A 13,707-nucleotide genomic window follows, 5' to 3' on the forward strand; every position below is an offset into this window, starting at 1 on the left:
TTTTGCAAACTCCAAGCAAGCTGTCTTGTGCCTTTTACTGGGGAGTGGCTTCCGTCTGGCCACTACCATAACGGCCTGATTTGTGGAGTGCTGCAGTGATGGTTGTCCTTCTGGAAGTTTCTCCTATCTCCACAGAGGAACCCTAGAGCTCTGTCAGAGTGACCATCGGGTTCTTGGTCACCTCCCTGACCAAGGCCCTACTCCCCCGATTGTTCAGTTTAGTTGTGCGGATAGTTCTAGGAAGAGTATTGGTGATTCCATTCTTCAATTTAATGTCCAATCAATTGAATTGACCATACGTGGACTCCAATCAAGTTGTAGGAACATCTCAAGGATTATCAATGGAAACTAGATGCACCTGAGCTCAATTTTGAGTCTCAGAGCAAAGGGTCTGGATAGTTATGTAAATATTTTTTTTTTACATTTGCAAAAATGTCTAATAACCTGTTGTTGCTTAGTCATTATGGGGGATTGTGTGTAGAATGCTGAGGATTTTCATTTTTACAATTTCATAATAAGGCTGTAAAGAAACACAATGTGGAAAAAGTCAAAAGGACTGAATACTTTCCGAAGGCACGGTATATACCACTATCCCCAACAAATCCACCACCCCTTCCCACTACTTTGACCCTAACAGTTCGTACACCAGGCAACATGGCCACTCCCAGTTCCTGAGGTTCAAGGACAAGGTAGCTGTTCTGGACAGAGCCAAGAACTTGAGAGGAACCTATATCTTCCTTAACAAGGACGATCCTGAAGCTGTGCACCAGAAGAAAAAAGAATATCCCAGCCATGAAAGCTGCCACAGCGTGTGGGGACATTGTTTACATCATCTATGAAAGGCTAAATGTCCGACCTCCCTCCCAGAAGCCTGGAAGAGATGAGAGAGCCAAGCATATGGGTTCATAGCTTCAACCCCGCTGCACACACACACACACACACACACACACACACACACACACACACACACACACACACAAATTGATTAATGGACTGCTGAATGTATATTTTTTTCTCTTGTTTTGTTTTCTCTTTTCCATATTATGTTTATATTTAATAAGCTACACAGGAAATTGCTGAAAATAGCTCATATTAATATATGTAGCCTTAGAAATAAGGTTCATGAAATCAATAACTTGCTAACATCAGATAATGTTCATATGTTAGCCATTTGTAAGTCTCACTTAGATAATTCATTTGATGATACAAGGATATAACATCTATAGAAGAACTTTGTTCTAAAGCTGTATCCACACACATTGGACGGTGGCTATATCCAGGAAAGCCGAAGTTCCGAAAGATGGCCCTAAAATAGTGTATAAATCAAATAAAATGTTATTTGTCACATGCGCCTATAACAACAGTGAAATGCCTACTTACAAGCCCTGAACCAACAATGCAGTTAAGAAAATGCATCAAAAAAGTAAGAAATAAAAGTAAGAAATATTTAAAGAGCCGCACTAAAATAGCAATAGCGAGGCTATATACAATCGTGGCCAAAGGTTTTGAGAATGACGCAAATATTAATTTTCACGAAGTTTGCTGCCTCAGTTTTGTATGATGGCAATTTGCATATACTCCAGAATGTTATGAAGAGTGATCAGAGGAATTGCAAATATTTGCAAAGTCCCTCTTTGCCATGCAAATGAGCTGAACCACAAAAAAACATTTCCACTGCATTTCAGCCCTGCCACAAAAGGACCAGCTGATATCATGTCAGTGATTCTCTTGTTAACACAGGTGTGAGTGTTGACGAGGACAAGGGTGGAGATCACTCTATCATGCTGATTGAGTTCGAAATAACGGACTGGAAGCTTCAAAAGGAGTGTGGTGCTTGGATTCATTGTTCTTCTACTGTCATCCATGGTTACCTGCAAGGAAACACATGCCATCATCATTGCTTTGCACAAAAAGGGCTACACAGGCAAGGATATTGCTTCCAGTAAGATGGCACCTAAATCAACCATTTATCGGATCATCAAGAACTTCAAGGAGAGCGGTTCAATTGTTGTGAAGAAGGCTTCAGGGCACCCAAGAAAGTCCAGCAAGTGCCAGAACCGTCTCCTAAAGTTGATTCAGCTGCGGGATCGGTGCACCACCAGTACAGAGCTTGCTCAGCAATGGCAGCAGGCAGGTGTGAGTGCATCTGCATGCACAGTGAGGCGAAGACTTCTGGAGGATGGCCTGGTGTCAAGAAGGGCAGCAAAGAAGCCACTTCTCTCCAGAAAAAACATCAGGGACAGACTGATATTCTGCAAAAGGTACAGGTATTAGACTGCTGAGGACTGGGGTAAAGTAATTTCCTCTGATGAATCCCCTTTCCGATTGTTTGGGGCATCCGGAAAAAAGCTTGTCCGGAGAAGACAAAGTGAGCACTACCATCAGTCCTGTGTCATGCCAACAGTAAAGTATCCTGAGACTATTCATGTCTGGGGTTGCTTCTCAGGCAAGGGAGTGGGCTCACTCACAATTTTACCTAAGAACACAGCCATGAATAAAGAATGGTACCAACACATCCTCCGAGAGCAACTTCTCCCAACCATCCAGGAGCAGTTTGGTGACGAACAATGCCTCTTCCAGCATGATGGAGCACCTTGCCATAAGGCAAAAGTGATAACTAAGTGGGTCAGGGAACAAAACATCGATATTTTGGGTCCTTGGCCAGGAAACTCCCCAGACCTTAATCCCATTGAGAACTTGTGGTCAATCCTCAACAGGCGGGTGGACAAACAAAAACCCACAAATTTTGACAAACTCTAAGCATTGATTAGGCAAGAATGGGCTGCCATCAGTCAGGATGTGACCCAGAAGTTAATTCACAGCATGCCAGGGCGGATTGCAGAGGTCTTGTAAAAGAAGGGTCAACAATGCAAATACACTGAAGCAGCAAACTTTGTGGAAATGAATAATTGTGTCATTCTCAACACTTTTGGCCACAACTGTACATGGGGTACCGGTACAGAGTCAATGTGCGGGGGCACCAGTTAGTCGAGGTAATTGAGGTAACGTGCATGTAGGTAGAGTCATTAAAGTGACTGCATAGATAACAGAGAAAAGCAGCAGCGTAGAGGGGGGCAATGGAAACAGTATGGGTAGCCATTTGATTAGATGTTCATGAGTCTTATGGCTTGGGGGTAGAAGTTGTTTAGAAGCATCTTGGGTTTATAGGGCCTTCCTCTAACTCTGCCTGGTACAGAGGTCCTGGATGGCAGGAAGCTTGGCCCCAGTGATGTACTGGTCAGAGGCCGAACAGTTGCCATACCAGGCAGTGATGCAACCAGTCAGGATGCTCTCGATGGTGCAGCTGTAGACCCTTTTGAGGATCTGAGGACCTATGCCAAATCTTTTCAGTCTCCTGAGGGGGAATAGGTTGTCATGCCCTCTTCACGACTTTCTTGGTGTGCTTGGACCATGTTAGTTTGTTGGTGATGTGGACACCAAGGAACTTTTAGATCTCAACCTGCTCTACTACAGCCCCGTAGATGAGAATGGGGGCGTGCTCGGTCCACCATTTCCTGTAGTCCATAAACATCTCCTTTGTCTTGATCACGTTGAGGGAGAGGTTGTTGTCCTGGCACCACATGGCCAGGTATCTCACCTCCTCCCCATAGGCTGTCTTATCGTTGTCAGGCATACCACTGTTGTGTTATCGACAAACTTAATGATGGTGTTGGAGTCGTGTCGGGCCATGCAGTCATGCATGAACAGGGAGTACAGTAGGGGACTGAGCACGCACCCTGCGGGGGCCCCATGTTGAGGATCAACGTGGCAGATGAGTTGTTACCTACCCTTACCAGCTGCGGAAGCCCGTCAGGAAACCAGGATCCAGTTGCAGAGGGAGGTGTGTTTGTCCCAGGGTCCTTAGCTTAGTGATGAGCTTTGAGGGCACTATGGTGTTGAACACTGAGCTGTAGTCAATGAATAGCATTCTCACATAGGTGTTTATTTTGTCCATGTGGGAAAGGGCAGTGTGGAGTGCAATAGAGATTGCATCATCTGTGGATCTTTTGGGGCGGTATGTAAACTGAAGTGGGTCTAGGGTTTCTGGGATAATGGTGTTGATGTGAGCCATGACCAGTCTTTCAAAGCACTTTAAGGCTACCGACGTGAGTGCTACGGAGCGGACTTGTTTAAAGGTCTTACTCACATCGGCTATGGAATGCGTGATCACACAGTCGTCCGGAACAGCTGATGCTCTCATGCATGTTTTAGTGTTACCTGCCTCAAAGCACGCACAGAAGTAATTTAGCTCGTCTGGTACGCTCATGTCACTGGGCAGCTCGCGACTATGCTTCCCATTGTAGTCTGTAATAGTTTGAAAGACCTGCCACATTCGACGAGCGTCAGAGCCGGTGTAGTACAATTCAACCTTATTACTGTATTGATGGTTCGTCGGAGGGCATAGCAGGATTTCTTATATAAACTTCCGGGTTAGAGTCCCGCTCCTTGAAAGCGGCAGCTCAACCCTTTAGCTCAATGCGGATGTTGCCATGGCTTCTGGTTGGGGTATGTACGTACGGTCACTGTCGGGACAACGTCATCGATGCACTCATTGATGAAGCCAGTGACTGATGTGGTGTACTCCTCAATGCCATAGGAAGAATCCCAGAACATATTCCAGTCTGTGCTAGCAAAACAGTCCTGTAGATTAGCATCTACTTCATCTGACCATTTTTTTATTGACCGTGTCACTGGTGCTTCCTGCTTTAGTTTTTGTCTGTAAGCACTAATCAGGAGGGTAGAATTATGGTCAGATTTGCCAAATGGAGGGCGAGGGAGAGCTTTGTACGCGTCTCTGCGTGTGGAGTAAAGGTAGAGTTGTTTTCCCTCTGGTTGCACATTTTACATGCTGGTAGAAATGAGGTAAAACGGATTTAAAGTCCCCTGCCAATAGGAGCGCCTCTGGATGAGTGTCTTCCTGTTTGCTTATGGCCGTATACAGCTCATTGAGTGCGGTCTTAGTGCCAGCATCGGTTTGTGGTAGTAAATAGACAAATACGAAGAATATAGACTAAACATTTCTTGTTAAATAGTGTGGTCTACAGCTTATCATGATATACTCTACCTCCGGCTAGCAAACCGTGAGACTTTCTTCGATTTTGTGCACCAGCTGTTGGTTACAAATATGCATAGACCGCCACCTCTGGTCTTACCAGAGGCTACTGTTCTATCCTGCCGAAAAAACCCTCCAGCTGTATGTTTTTCATGTCGTTGTTCAGCCACGCCTCGGTGAAACATAAGATATTACAGTTTTTAATGTGCCGTTGGTAGGATTTACACTACCGTTCAAAGGTTTGGGGTGACTTAGAAATGTCCTTGTTTTTGAAAGAAATGTCCATTAAAATAACATAAATTGATCAGAAATACAGTGTAGACATTGTTAATGTTGTAAATGACTATTGTAGATGAAAATGGCAGATTTTTTATGGAATTTCTTAATAGGCGTACAGAGGCCCATTATCAGCAACCATCACTCCTGTGTTCGAATGACACGTTGTGTTAGCTAATCCAAGTTTATAATTTTAAAAAGGCTAATTGATCATTAGAAAACCCTTTTGCAATTACATTAGCACAGCTGAAAACTGTTGTCCTGATTAAAGAAGCAATAAAACTGGCCTTCATAAGACTAGTTGAGTATCTGGAGCATCAGCATTTGTGGGTTCGAATACAGGCTCAAAATGGCCAGAAACACTTGGCCAAGCACATTCATCTGAAACTTGTCAGTCTATTCCTGTTCTGAGAAATGAAGGCTATTCCATGCAAGAAATTGAAGAAAGAAACCTAAGATCTCGTACAGCGCTGTGTACTACTCCCTTCACAGAGCACCGCAAACTGTCTCTAACCAGAATAGAAAGAGTGGGAGGGCCCGGTGCACAACTGAGCAAGAGGACAAGTACATTAGAGTGTCTAGTTTGAGAAACAGACGCCTCACAAGTATTCAACTGGCAGCTTCATAGTACCCGCAAAACACCAGTCTCAACGCCAACAGTGAAGAGACGACTCTGGGATGGGCAGACTTCCTCTGTCCAGTGTCTGTGTTCTTTTTCCCATCTTAATCTTTTCTATTTATTGGCCAGTCTGAGATATAGCTTTTTCTTTGCAACTCTGCCTAGAAGGCCAGCATCCCGGTGTCGCCTCTTCGCTGTTGCCATTGAGACTGGTGGCATACCCTCTCATACCGCCTCAATTAGATTCTTGGTTTTAACTTAACAGCCCTTCACTGACACAGAGGTAGGCTATTTAAAGAGCGCATGGTAGGTGGAGGAATTGACTTACAAATCGTTGGATTTAGCAGCCTTTAGCCTAATTCCTTCTGTCAAACAGGTAGGCCTACCTCATCTTTCTTAAATAGGAAGAAATAGGCTCCAACACAAAGCCCTCTTTTTGTTCATAAAGTCTAATTAAAGTTAAGACCATTTAAATGAATTATGCCTACTTGAATTTGCCTACTTTCAACACCATGAGCTGTCCATTTCCGATTGATTGTGCCGCTTCTGTTGCTTCAAGTTTTATTGTTATTTAATTATATTCCAATAGGCTACATTCGGTAGGCTACCCGTTAGCCTATCCATTGTCACATAATGAAAGGTGTGAAAACCAATAATAGTCTACTATGTTTCCCTGGCTGAGTTGATCTGATTTACGCCATCTGTTGATGGACAGATGTAGGCCTACTGAACAAACTGTACTCCAGTGTGGATGCTCATCCACGTTTTATAGTTAGGCTAGGTATAATTTGTCAATATACTGTGGTTGTGTTTTTTGGTGTGCAATGAAAGCCTGTATTGTGTGGCTTTAATATTTAATTTCATAAAGCTGTCAAGATTTTTATGCATTTAGGCCTGGACTACAGGAGAAAGAGGGAAGAGCACGCCCCCATCCACATCAACAGTGCTGTAGTGGAGTGGGTCGAGAGCTTCAAGTTCCTTGGCATCCACATCACTAAGGACTTTACATGGTCCGCACACACCTGCACAGTTGTGAAGAGGGCACAACAGTGCCTCTTCCCCCTCAGGAGGCTGAAAAGATTTGGCATGAGCCCTCGAATCTTCAAAATGTTCTACAGCTGCACCATTGAGAGGATCTTGACTGGCTGCGTCACTGCTTGGTACGGCAACTGCACCGCCTGTAACGCGTATGCTAATAATCGGGAAGCAAGTACAAGGAGTAAATGTAATAAATAGGTGCAGGTGTGTGTAACAATGGTGACAGGTGTGCGTAATAATGAGTAAACTGGCGACAACGAGCACCAGAGAGGAGGAGCAGACGTGACACCGCCCTGGACTGCAAAGCGCTACAAAGGTTGGTGCGGATGGCCCAGTACATCACAGGGGCCGAGCTCCCTGCCATCCAGGATCTCTATATCAAGTGATGTCAGAGGAAGGACCTAAAAATTGCCAAAGACTTCAGCCACCCATGCCACAGACTGTTCACTCTGCTAAAGTCCGGGAAAACGGTACCGGAGCATCAGCTCTCAGACCGACGGGCTCCGAGACAGCTTTTAGCCCCAAGCCACAAGACCGCTGAATAGCCATACGACTGCTAAATAGTTAATTAAATGGTGACAGAGACAATCTGCATTGACCTTATCTTGCACTGATTATATACACACTCAAGACTGTACACTGAGTTCACAAACATTAGGAACACCTTCCTAAAACTGAGTTGCACGCCCCCCTTTTGCCCTCAGAACGACCTCAACACGTCAGGGCATGGACTCTACAAGGTGTCGAAAGCATTCCACAGTGGTGTTAAGTTGGATGGATGACCTTTGAGTGGTTGACCATTCTTGATACACACGGAAACTGTTGACTGTGAAATACCCAGCAGCGTTGAGACACAATCCATGTCTCAATTGTCTTAAGGCTTAAAAATCTTCTTTAACCTGTCTCCTCCCCTTCATCTACACCAATTGAAGGTAACATCAATAAGGGATCATAGCTTTCACCTGGTCAGTCTGTCATGGAAAGAGCAAGTGTTCAGAAAGAAAGAGGAAATATTTTGTACACTCTGTGTATACAATCACTGGTTCTTCCTTTAAAAGATGTGTCATACTGCAGCCCAGCTTGCGGGGTGTCACAGAATTCTATAGAACGTTATTTATTAAGTGTCAGCCATTGTTGCCAGAATGGCGTAATTTACCACAATCTGCCACCATCTACCACAAATGGTCACGGCATAAGCTCAAAACACTCATACACAGTAATCAAATCAAATTTATTTATATAGCCCTTCGTACATTAGCTGATATCTCAAAGTGCTGTACAGAAACCCAGCCTAAAACCCCAAACAGCAAGCAATGCAGGTGTAGAAGCACAGTGGCTAGGAAAAACTCCTTTTTCCAGGAAGAAACCTAGAGAGGAACCAGGCTATGTGGGGTGGCCAGTCCTCTTCTGGCTGTGCCGGGTGGAGATTATAACAGAACATGGCCAAGATGTTCAAATGTTCAGAAATGACCAGCATGGTCGAATAATAGTAAGGCAGAACAGTTGAAACTGGAGCAGCAGCATGGCCAGGTGGACTGGGGACAGCAAGGAGTCATCATGTCAGGTAGTCCTGGGGCATGGTCCTAGGGCTCAGGTCAGTTGAAACTGGAGCAGCAGCATGGCCAGGTGGACTGGGGACAGCAAGGAGTCATCATGTCAGGTAGTCCTGGGGCATGGTCCTAGGGCTCAGGTCCTCCGAGAGAGAGAAAGAAAGAGAGAAGGAGAGAATTAGAGAACGCACACTTAGATTCACAAGGGACACCGAATAGGACAGGAGAAGTACTCCAGATATAACAAACTGACCCTAGCCCCCCCGACACATAAACTACTGCAGCATAAATACTGGAGTCTGAGACAGGAGGGGTCAGGAGACACTGTGGCCCCATCCGAGGACACCCCCGGACAGGGCCAAACAGCTACTCTGTTATTATCTATGAATAGTCACTTTAATAACTCAGCTACTCTGTTATTATCTATGCATAGTCACTTTAATAACTCTACCTACATGTACATATTACCTCAATTACCTCGACTAACTGGTGCCCCCACACATTGACTCTGTACCGGTACCCCCTGTATGAAGCCCCACTATTGTTATTTACTGCTGCTCTTTAATCATTTGTTATCCCTATATCTTACTTTTGTTGTTGGTATTTTCTTAAAACTGCATTGTTGGTTATTAAGGGCTTGTAAGTAAGCATTTCACTGTAAGGTCTACTACACCTGTTGTATTCGGTGCATGTGACAAATACAATTTGATTTGACATTCATATCCATATCCACCCAGTAACATAATGCAATTCTGTTACTGGGTGTAAACTCAAGGTGTCATTATAAGGGCACAAGGTGAGACCCAAATGCAGACACAGGAGGCAGATGGTTGAGCTCCGATATTTATTATAACAAAAGGGGTAGGCAAAAGGCAGATCGGGGACAGGCAAGAGTTCATAAACTGGGTCAGAGTCCAAACAGTACAAGGGGATAGGCAGGCTCGAGGTCAGAACAGGCAGAGTGGTCAGGCAGGGAGGTTCGGCGTCAGGACAGGCAAGGGTCAAAACCAGGAGGCCTAGGAAACCACAGAGACTGGGGAAAAAAGGAGCTAGGAAAAATGCTGGCTGACTTGGCAAAACAAGATGAACTGGCACAGAGAGACAGGAAACACAGGGATAAATACACTGGGGATAATAAGCGACACCTGGAGGGGGTTTGGGACAAGCACAAGGACGGGTGAAACAGACCAGGGCATGACAGTCATGTCATAGCTAATACCCCATTCTTCTGCAGACATCTTTGAATCTTAATTCGAGCAGATATGTAAAGTTTTGGAAAACTTACATTAAAATCTGAGGGAGCTTATGCTAAAATTCTGTTACCAAAGTTTGTATCGGCACAATTTTTCTAGTAAATGTGTTTTTGTCAAATGTTCAGTGTAAATTTAAAAAGTAGTTATTGTGAAACTTTAAAATCAATGGGTTTTGTTTGGCATATATTTTAAGTGAAAAAGTCTCAGTGCATTTGAAGTCTCAGTGCATTTTCGTTACAATGGAACTTCCAGAACTAAAGTTTAAAGCAAATCTTTCGTACAAACAATTGATGATGTAATACTAAAGATGCCAACAAGACCTTATTATACCTCTGAAAAAAAAACTTGTTCTCCATCCTAAATGGCACCCTATAAACCTATACAGTGAACTACTTTTGACTAGAGCTGCCTGGGCAATAGTTCAAAAGTAGTGTATAGGGATATAGGGACAGAACCTTAAGCTGTTGTTGGGAGAAAACAAATCCAAGCATTCTGGTTCAGTTGAAGATTAGTTTGTCAGACTAATCGCCATGTAGAGCCCTCAGAGCTTAAACAACATGGTGTCTGTCTGAGGGAATGGAGTCTTGGCCTGCGTCCCAAAAGGCACCCTATTCCCTATTTCGTGCACTATTTTTGACCAGATCCCATAGGTACTGTATGGAGGAGGACCTGACTGACTGCTGGGTTTAAATCCTATTCACAGGTCTGCTGGGAATGGAGCATTAGCTATGCCCATGGCTGAGAAAACTCACAGTCATGTGGTTGAGAAACAGCCTTTTGCAGAACAAGGGCAGCCTACTCCAGTAATTAGTCTGTTGCTATCCCAATAATCCTATTTCCATCTGTGCATGGAGGCTGGATGTTTAGTCATCTTTCAGACAGGATTTGTAATATTAATTGATCTCTTTGTAGAGAGCTGTGTTATAAAATATGTAACTTTACTTTAAGGTTCTTTATGTACCCTTTAATACCAATCAGGTGGTTAAAGCGTTGGACTAGTAACCGAAAGGTTGCAAGTTCGAATCCCCGAGCTGACAAGGTAAAAAAATAACCCATTGTTCCTTGGCTGTTTTGGTCTCTGAGCACCGTACTTAGATTATTGCACGGTGTACGTTTTCCGTAAAGTTTCTTTGAAATCTGACACAGAGGTTGCATTAAAGAGAAGTTTATCTAAAGTTCCATGTACAATAGTTGTATCTTTTATCAATGTTTATTATGAGTATTTCTGTGAATTGATGTGGGTCTCTGCAAAATCACCGCATGTTTTGGAACTACTGAACATAACACGCCAATGTAAAATGAGATTTTTGGATATAAATATGAACTTTATTGAACAAAACATACATGTATTGTGTAACATGAAGTCCTATGAGTGTCATCTGATGAAGATCATCAAAGGTTAGTGATGAATTTTATCTCTATTTTGGATTTTTGTGAATCCTCTCTTTGGCTGGAAAAATGGCTGTGTTTTTCTGTGAATTGGTGGTGACCTAACATAATCGTTTGTGGTGCTTTCACTGTGAAGACTTTTTGAAATCAGACACTGTGGCTGGATTAACAAGAATGTTATCTTTCAAATGGAGTAAAATACGTGTATGCTTGAGGAATTTTAATTATGAGATTGTTGTTTTGAATTTGGCGCCCTACACTTTCACTGGATGTTGGCGGGGTGGGACGCTACCTTCCCGAATATCCCAGATGTTAATATGAGTCTAGAAGGAGAGTTTACAGTCTACTCAGACACCTAGGTATTTGTAGTTGTCCACATATTCTAGGTCAGAACCGTCCAAGGTAGTGATGCTTGTCGGGCGGCCGGGTACAGGCAGCGAACCGTTGGAAAGCATGCATTTGGTTTTACTAGCGTTTAACCTGTTGCGACGAGCAATCCCGTATCCGGGATCCTATTTATAGCCTCAAGCTCATTACCATAACGCAACGTTAACTATTCATGAAAATCAACACTGTCATCTCAGATTTTCAAAATATGCTTTTGAACCATAGCTAAACAAGCATTTGTGTAAGAGTATTGATAGCCTAGCATAGCATTAAGCCTAGCATTCAGCATGCAACATTTTCACAAAAACAAGAAAAGCATTCAAATAAAATCATTTACCTTTGAAGAACTTCAGATGTTTTCAATGAGGAGACTCTCAGTTAGATAGCAAATGTTCAGTTTTTCTAGCGCCAGTTTTGTTCATCATTTGTATGAAAAAACCTGTATCCAGGAGTGTAATTATTCTGCAAGCTCATTAGCATAACGCAACGTTAACTATTCATGAAAATCGCAAATGAAATTAAATAAATATATTAGCTCTCAAGCTTAGCCTTTTGTTAACAACACTGTCATCTCAGATTTTCAAAATATGCTTTTGAACCATAGCTAAACAAGCATTTGTGTAAGAGTATTGATAGCCTAGCATAGCATTAAGCCTGGCATTCAGCATGCAACATTTTCACAAAAACAAGAAAAGCATTCAAATAAAATCATTTACCTTGCAAATGTTCAGTTTTTCCAAAAAGATTTGTTCATCACATTTGGGTAAGAAAAAAAACGAAAATTAAGTCATTACAACGCAAACTTTTTTCCAAATTAACTCCATAATATCGACAGAAACATGGCAAACGTTGTTTAGAATCAATCCTCAAGGTGTTTTTCACATATCTATCGATGATAAATCATTCGTGGCAGTTTGGTTTCTCCTCTGAAGAAATGGAACGCGCATGGACCTGGAGATTACGCAATAATTTCGACGCAGGACACCGGGCGGACACCTGGTAAATGTAGTCTCTTATGGTCAATCTTCCAATGATATGCCTACAAATACGTCACAATGCTGCAGACACCTTGGGGAAACGACAGAAAGCACAGGCTCATTCCTGGCGCTTTCACAGCCATATAAGGAGACATTGGAACACAGCGCCTTCAGAATCTGGGGCATTTCCTGTATGAAATTTCATCTTGGTTTCGCCTGTAGCATTAGTTCTGGGGCACTCACAGATAATATCTTTGCAGTTTTGGAAACGTCAGAGTTTTTTCATTCCAAAGCTGTCAATTACATGCATAGTCGAGCATCTTTTCGTGACAAAATATCTTGTTTAAAACGGGAACGTTTTTTTATCCAAAAATTAAAAGAGCGCCCCCTATCTCGAAGAAGTTAAGAGCAGTTGGAGGCCATGGAAGGAGTGTTGTATGGCACTGAAGTCTGCTGATAAGAATATGGTGATTGACAGAGTTGAAAGCCTTGGCCAGGTCGATGAAGACGGCTGCACAGTACTGTCGTTTAATCGATGGCGGTTATGATATCATTTAGGACCTTGGGCGTGGCTGAGGTGCACCCGTGACCAGCTCAGAAACTGGATTGCACAGCGGAGAAGGAATGGTGGGATTCGAAATGGTCAGTGATCTGTTTAGTAACTTGGCTTTCGAAGACTTTAGAAAGGCAGGGCAGGATGGATATGGGTCTGTAACAGTTTGGGTCTAGAGTGTGTCCCCCTTTGAAGAGGGGGATGACCGCAGCAGCTTTCCAATTTTTAGGGATCTCGGATGATATGAAAGAGAGATTGAACAGACTAGTAATAGGGGTTGCAACAACAGCGGTGGATAGTTTTAGAAAGAGAGGGTCCAGATTGTCTAGCCCAGCTGATTTGTATGGGTCCAGGTTTTGCAGCTCTTTCATAACATCTGCTGTCTGGATTTGGGTGAAGGAGAAGCTGGGGAGGCTCGGGCAAGTAGCTGCGGGGGGGGGGGGGGGGGTTAGCTGTTGGCCGGGCTCGGGGCAGCCAGGAGGAAAGCATGGCCAGCTGTAGATAAATGCTTATTGAAATTCTCGATTAGCATGGATTTATCGGTGGTGACCTTGTTACCTAGCTTCAGTTCAGTGGGCAGCTGGGAGGAGGTGCTCTTGTTCTTCATGGACT

Source organism: Oncorhynchus nerka, linkage group LG19 (assembly GCF_034236695.1).
Source record: "Oncorhynchus nerka isolate Pitt River linkage group LG19, Oner_Uvic_2.0, whole genome shotgun sequence".
Taxonomy (NCBI): domain Eukaryota; kingdom Metazoa; phylum Chordata; class Actinopteri; order Salmoniformes; family Salmonidae; genus Oncorhynchus; species Oncorhynchus nerka.